Genomic DNA, 7,359 nt, shown 5'->3' with positions numbered 1-7,359 from the left:
CCCCCATAGAGGGGGGAAGGGAGGGGGCATTTTTTTAACGCATTTTTCAGATTCGGCCGTGTCTGTCCCGAACGTATCAGGTACCGAATACGCGCGCCCCACGATCGCCCCAAGCTCGACGGGTAATTTCACAAGATTCTCTTTCGGCGCTTATTTCGCTCCGGCAACCGGAACCTAAAGCGGACATAGAGCTTCTAATTTACACCGCAAAAAGAATTTGGGGCGACCCTGAGCCAGCGGCTGACAGGCATCCAAATTTTGATAGGGTATGAAATGCTTTATGTAGCGCCTCGTTGACTCTTAGTTACATTTTTGTATTTAATTGCTTGCTAACTAGATTTTGTGCGTTTGCACTAATATGCGGATGAGATGTTCACTCGTACGCATGTACCTGATTGGTAAGCGGGTATTTCATCTCAGTAGTACGCATGTAAGCGAGTGGTACGCGAAGTCTTTATTACACTAAATAGTGTAGCGCAAAGCACTGACCTTACTCGAGAACTCCAGGGATGTGTCACACTTCTGCTACACTTGTGACCGTAGTAATGTTTGTTATTCATGACCATTGTAATGTTATCAGTTATTTCCACCGTATAAATGCTTGAATAATGATCAACAATTCACTGGCATACAATATCAATTGTAAATTGAAGTTGTTCTAGGCATACGAGAATGTAGCCACAATGAATAACTTGATGAGTATAGAGTTCTGACCTCTGCTTTAGCATTGTCTTTTTATTCTTGTGTTATTGTAATTTTTTATTAGCTTTAAAAAACTAGAGAGAAAAGTGAGGATTTGTAAAGTTTCAATAAACATGGAGCACCGTAGTTTTGTCCACTACAACATTAAGCCTCTGTAAATTAGCTCTGTAAATAATTTTTGGTGACTTAGATACATTTATTGCAAGCTCGATCTACAAGTCGTCTTTCCTAGTTACCGAAACTAAGATCACCCCGCAATTTTGCTAGGATGCTTCCAGTGCTGTAGCTTTGTACATTCTAGATTGGTAGTAACGTGGTTATCAAGTTACTTGTTCACCATTGAAATAGAAGATTTTATGTTTTTGATTTCAATAATAGCTCATTCTTTGACGACCATATTCAAGTTTGCAAAACGTATTTTATTTGGAGTATTTAGCTTTCAACACTTGTAACGCCGTGTTCTAACACTGTGTTTTTAATTCGTGGTAATAAGTTTCTTGTGAATATCATACTACTTAATTGGTTACAAAATTATAAACTTACCATACATATCAGGTGTCGTTGCGCTACCTGGACTTACCATCGCGAATTTTTAGAAGAATAAGTGAATGCTTATTCTTAAAAAAACTATTTTGCCAAAAGATGCCGCAAGTTATATTTTTCCGCTTCGGTGTTTTTGTGCCATTACTTCTATTGTTTAAATTTTATGGTTTGTCAGTAAGTGCTGTTTATCAAATATTTTTATTACTTGACTAGAAATTTAATGTTCTTTGCAGTACGTTATCTAAAACTTCATGACTTCTTTGTATATTTGAACTAACAATAATAGGACTACTCAGCCCATATATAAGAGGAACTCAGGAGTCTAGCTCGCTGAAGTTGCCGCTGCCCATGCTCCTCTCGCTCCGTTATGGTTGGATGTTCTATCGCTAAAATGAATGTTCTACTATGTAGTGTTATGTACAAATGATAAATATATATTTTTGTGGCAAAATGAATCTATTTTTATCCCGGAAGTCCCTGAATGCATGATTTTTGTATTCAATGCCGATGCTTCAACGGTTAAACCCAAATAAAAATTGAGAGTGGAGCACCTATGTTTTTATGGTGGCTATCGGCGGACGCCATAGGTGGAGCTTATATGATTTATACAGTGAATTAAGGGTGGCGTGCACCACCCATCCCACACCTATAACCTGCCAATGGCCACCACACCCGTAAAGCTCTTCGTACATCAATAACTACCCATTAGCACCGGTGGCGCATCAATGAGCCACCAGTGGCCACCTTTAAAATGAATTCAATAAAAATTTTCCTTTAGTTCCAAATCCGATGCTTCTGCATTTACTGATATTGCTTCACCCAATCGCCATTCTAAGTGCTACGTATGCAAATCTACCATGGCAATACAAGTAACAATGTCAGACATGTAGCAGGAACATATAATCAGAGTACCATACACATACCTCGTGAGAAATCGACTTGAAGAAGTCCCTGCATGCAGGATTCGAACTCCGGTCTCCCACACGCGAAGCAGAGCCTCTACCGTTGCGCCATCGGAGAGGCCATGGCAGTCGAGTAATTTTAAAAGGTTTAAATAAAGTATTGCAAATATTAATTTCATCAAATGAGCAAAGTTAATGCTACCACCGTGATGATTAGATGGCTTCATCACCAATTTTATTTGAACATGCTACTACATTCGAGTAAACACCCGCTGAAAGAAACTTCATTTATCCGTAACGAACGATGNATTAGACTATTGTAAAATTAGAAAACGGAAGACTATTAGACTATTATTAAATTAGAAAACGGAAGACTATTAGACTATTATTAAATTAGAAAACGGAAGACTATTAGACTATTATTAAATTAGAAAACGGAAGACTGTACTAAAGAAAGATCACTATAGGCCTATATGCTGTGCCTCAGCTGATGCGGCAGCTGACGGGCCCGACAATATAGAGATAGCAAAGTACCTACGGATCCGATCGCAAGCCTCTGTAGAAAGATGATTAGGGCATGATTGAACTAGTATACAGTTGAACCATGGATTAGGGTGTTTGGAAAGACGTTAAGAACAGCCAGGAAGTAGTTCCTTGGCAGCTAATGTTCATCACTGAAATCTTATCCAAATATCCGATTCTATGTAACGAACATGAACAAGTCGTAGCTGTATTAAAAAAGTAGTTTCTTCCAATATCGTAAAATAGTTTCCTGTTTGTTCAGCGAACGTTGATATAAATTAGTAAATAATTATCAAAGTTAAGTAGAAGCAATATTATTTTTCATTTTATTGCAAGGCGATCACACCATTACGCTGAAGGAATTCAATCTCTACTTGAGGCGTTTCATTGTTCCGCCATTTATTCGGCTTGGTGTAAATGCCACAATATTTTAGAGAGTATATAGTGTCATGCTTACCAGCTATCATAGAATAAATATTATCTTCCGCTAACTATGGAAAATAAGCACATAAGAAGTAGAAATAGAGCTTTATTACTAATACTTATTTCTAATACTTTATTGGTATTAGAAATAAGCTTTATTGGTACGACGAATGAGAGTATATAAATTTATAGCAATACTCAATTACATTACAAAAACTTCTAATCTCGTATATATTTTATTAAATCGTTAATATGTGTGGCATTGTTATTTTTGAGATAATATACAACGAGCGTCCAAAAATTCTCTAGCCATCTTCTTACTGCCGCTACTTCGTTAGTTATCCGATAACGGCCAGAATAACTCAACATTGGAAAGCCAGCGTGTCATGATGGTTTTCCTGTCCATGCAGTCTTAGAAGTTAAAATAAAATAATAGTTCATGCGGAAGCCAAGACGAATAGTGTTTTGCAACATTCATTAAATGCCATTAAAACTTGGTTTGTGTATAGATAGATAGATAAATTTCTACACCATGGTTTGTCCGACACACTAATGCATTATTTAATAATTACAACGCATGAAAGCAAACTAAATACGCCATTATTTCCCTGGTATAAATGCCATGCGTTTCAGTGCTTTCATGTATGAGTGTTATGGCATGAGAGGATACTTCCGTATCTAGCGAAGTATGTTACCTTTTATCATTAATTAAACCTGCGCATGACGTCTGCAGTTAGGTTTTTAGTTCGCGTTTTCTTTGTGTTGTTTTGATTTCTTTACAACGTAGTATACTGTAAGTTTTCGCCAATCTCTCGATACCATTATATCTAATTTTTAATTAATTAATTAATTTTAATTAATTAATTTTCTGCATCGTAGATTTCCGCGTATATAAATGAATTTTTGTCAAATGTTTTCTCCGTAATTTGATATAATAGTATTTGTAGCTTACTTTAGCGGATTTTTCGCTGGCTGACGATGTATACTCTGTCAGCAGCGGCTTCATCCGACCTCTGGGACATTTTTCCAGCCGGTCTCCAAGATTCAGTGGAAATAAAGTATCTCTCAAAATTGAAACTTATGACTCAAACTCGGTCATGCTGCTCATGCCACAAGATGGTCGATTCATCTTTCAACTATGTGTGAATATAATATATAATCTATAAATATATAATATATAATAAAAATAAAACGATAAAATGAAGCCCTGAATAAAGAGTTCCCACTGCTCCCCATATGCTACTGTTCCCCTAGTTTCCCCTCTCTGTTCCCTGACTTTAAATGGTTCTACTGAACCTTTGAAGCTTAGCTTTTATGCCCTTGAACTTAATTTTATTATTGAAAACGTTTTGAACTGAAAAATTTTTGAAAAATTACACTAAGAAAACTTATGTCGAGTGCGCGTTAAACAAATGAATAGCATTCATGCTAGCTCCGTCAAATAATCAGGTATATCTCGACTACAGATTGTCGTTGTTTTGTCGCATTCCTTTGCAATATTTTGTGAGCGTTATTTTTAAATTGACCATAATTGCAGTGTTTAATGATAATAATGATCAGTTTACACAGATTACATCGTGAACGGTGTACCACTCCATCTTTCTTCTCGGCATCATTATTTCAATTTCTACTCGACTCGAGTTTATTCATTCAAAATGCAAACGCAGAACCTGACCAAATTTTAGTGATACTGTATTAGTTGCCACATCGACGCTTTATATATTTTGTTGAATTACATTTAATTGTTTTAAATGTAGTTATTCTTGTGGTGGGAGAATATATTATGCAATTTTTATTTTTGAATGAATAATATCATATAAATAAAATCATTAAACCTGCAAATAAATGTGAAATTGGACCATGATAACGAAAATTTCGTGCTGTACGCTGAACCAACGCGAAGCTCAAAAATTTACCGACTTTTGAAAATAACAAATTTTCACTAGTACACACATAGAATATTATATATATATTTTTCATTTGATGATGCATGTTTGATGCATTAGTCGAATTGGTTAGCGAAATTTTACATCCTATTTAATACTATGTCAGAAGCTATGTTAAGCTATACAATGCTTTACATACAATGCTTTACACTCGAAAGCAACATGGCAATGGCCTACCCCTTTAAAAATGATTTGTCTTAAGCTGTAAAATAATAGAATGTTAAAATTTCATGCTATTGAATACTTTATGCAAAGCTTGTTTTTTAATATCAGTAAGGAAAATGAACCTACCTGTACATCGTTGGTCGTTTGCTCGACTGCCGAACATTTCTGAGTGCAAATTAATATTTTTACTCAATTTCCTGGTAATTTTTCATTTCTACAATTACCGCTATTAGATGAATAGATTTCACTAAAGATTTCACTTCGTCAAGATTTCACTCAATTTTTCTTTTTCTTCCAGAATTTGCTCTCTTTTGAATTTAATCCTTACATGTTCTTTCCTGGAAATGAAATATTACGATCATAGGTACAAAGAATTCATTTGAATACCAAAGGCCATATTAAATTCGCGTGTAAAATTCGCATATTGCAGCGTTTGCAACGCAGGTGCAATAAAACAGGGTTTCTGTGTTATCAAATCTTTAGTGATCAACTTCCTTGTGAGTGTAGAATGCCAAATTACACCCATATCACATTACGGAAACTTATTATTCGAAAAGATCTGACAGGCAACATATACAAAACTCCACCTGGTCGTATCGACGACTGAAATTAAAGGTCACATATATGTCCAACAAGTATAATATGTAGGACATATTTGTCCAACATATTCGTCATGTTAAGCTGAACGTATGGGTTAAGTATATGTACTATATGTACAGCTGAACGCTAAAGGGTTAAATTGATAACGGGTTAAATTAAGTCACAAACCGACAACTTACACGTTTAATAATATATCATGATCGTAATGCTGCTACACATTTAACTACATTATCGAACGCAGGACACATACCTACATGGGTGCAAAATATATGGGTGCAAAATAACTTCAACAGACTTTTTCTCAATCCATGAGTTTATCAATTGTTGAAGCATTAAGTACACATTATAATCATCTATTCTAATGGTTGTAACACAACAATCACTATGGTTATTCATATACATTGCCTATACACTGAAACAGCAAATGTGTGTATACTATAGGGCTCTGAATCGCATGCACCAACAAGCATTATTTCCACACTTATTTTTCTGAACCTCACTCACAGAAATGAATAAAACTTTGTCCAAAAAGTGATGCATTTTTACGCTTGTGTAGGGCATCCTGACCCAGTTTGACAAGGCAAAATGGCGTATCAGTCTTAGAAGTAGAAAGTGTCACTATTTTGACACTGTGACCAATTCATTTGTCTAGGTGCTTGCTTGCCTTGTACACTAGCAGCATCTCTGCAAGGTGAAATTATGTTCCATAAAAGTCTGTATAATTTAGCTCGTGAATATTATATAACGCCTTATAAGGAACAGGGACCTCGCCAAGTTTAACCAAAAATATATGAGTTATTCACTCGAAGCAACACAGTTTGTTTTGGAATCGTTCACAATTGCAATTTCGCAACTAGCACGTCGGAAAAGTTGATATGACAAATCATTTTTCTTGTTGAATTTTTGTGTAACGTTGTTCATTGAATTCTTTAATCATGAAATCGATACTAGATATTTCACTGATGGCATCGATTGTTATTGTTAAGCATTTTTAATCACATTGACAAATGATATTTTTCTAGAAAATGTGTTAGGTTGCTGGTGGGGACGAATATCATGCCTTATAATATTACACTGTACTGTATTTACAGCTATGATTCAATTCGTGCTTTTATTTAGGCACAAAACGTGTCTGCTCATTTGATTTGGGAGCTGTTGAGTTTCTCCCGCGACGAGCGACTAAACATGACGACGGCGTTCTGGCTCAGGCTCGTCTTCAGCTTTGGAATACCAAAGAATTAAATCAATATTTCATTATGATTTAGGGATATTCAGTATCTTTGACTTCTTCGTTTTAATCCTTTGAATCCATCGAACATAATACTACGCATAAAACTTATCTATGTTCTCCGTGATAAGCGCCAGCACGTATATATATGTGTAGGCGATTATGAACCGGGAAGAATTAGAGCAAATTATTAATTAAAATGCGTTCAGGCAGCCGTACTCTGCTGCCAAGATTGCGATGATCGATGAAGCCTCGATCCTATATAACGGTTCCACAATAATCTAGCTGTTTACATGAAAAATCATAATGACTGTTCACATTGGTTGAA

Source organism: Hyalella azteca, unplaced genomic scaffold, assembly GCF_000764305.2.
Source record: "Hyalella azteca isolate HAZT.00-mixed unplaced genomic scaffold, Hazt_2.0.2 contig5501, whole genome shotgun sequence".
Lineage (NCBI taxonomy): Eukaryota > Metazoa > Arthropoda > Malacostraca > Amphipoda > Hyalellidae > Hyalella > Hyalella azteca.
The sequence above is the reverse complement of the archived record's forward strand: the minus strand, read 5'-3'. Positions refer to the sequence as shown.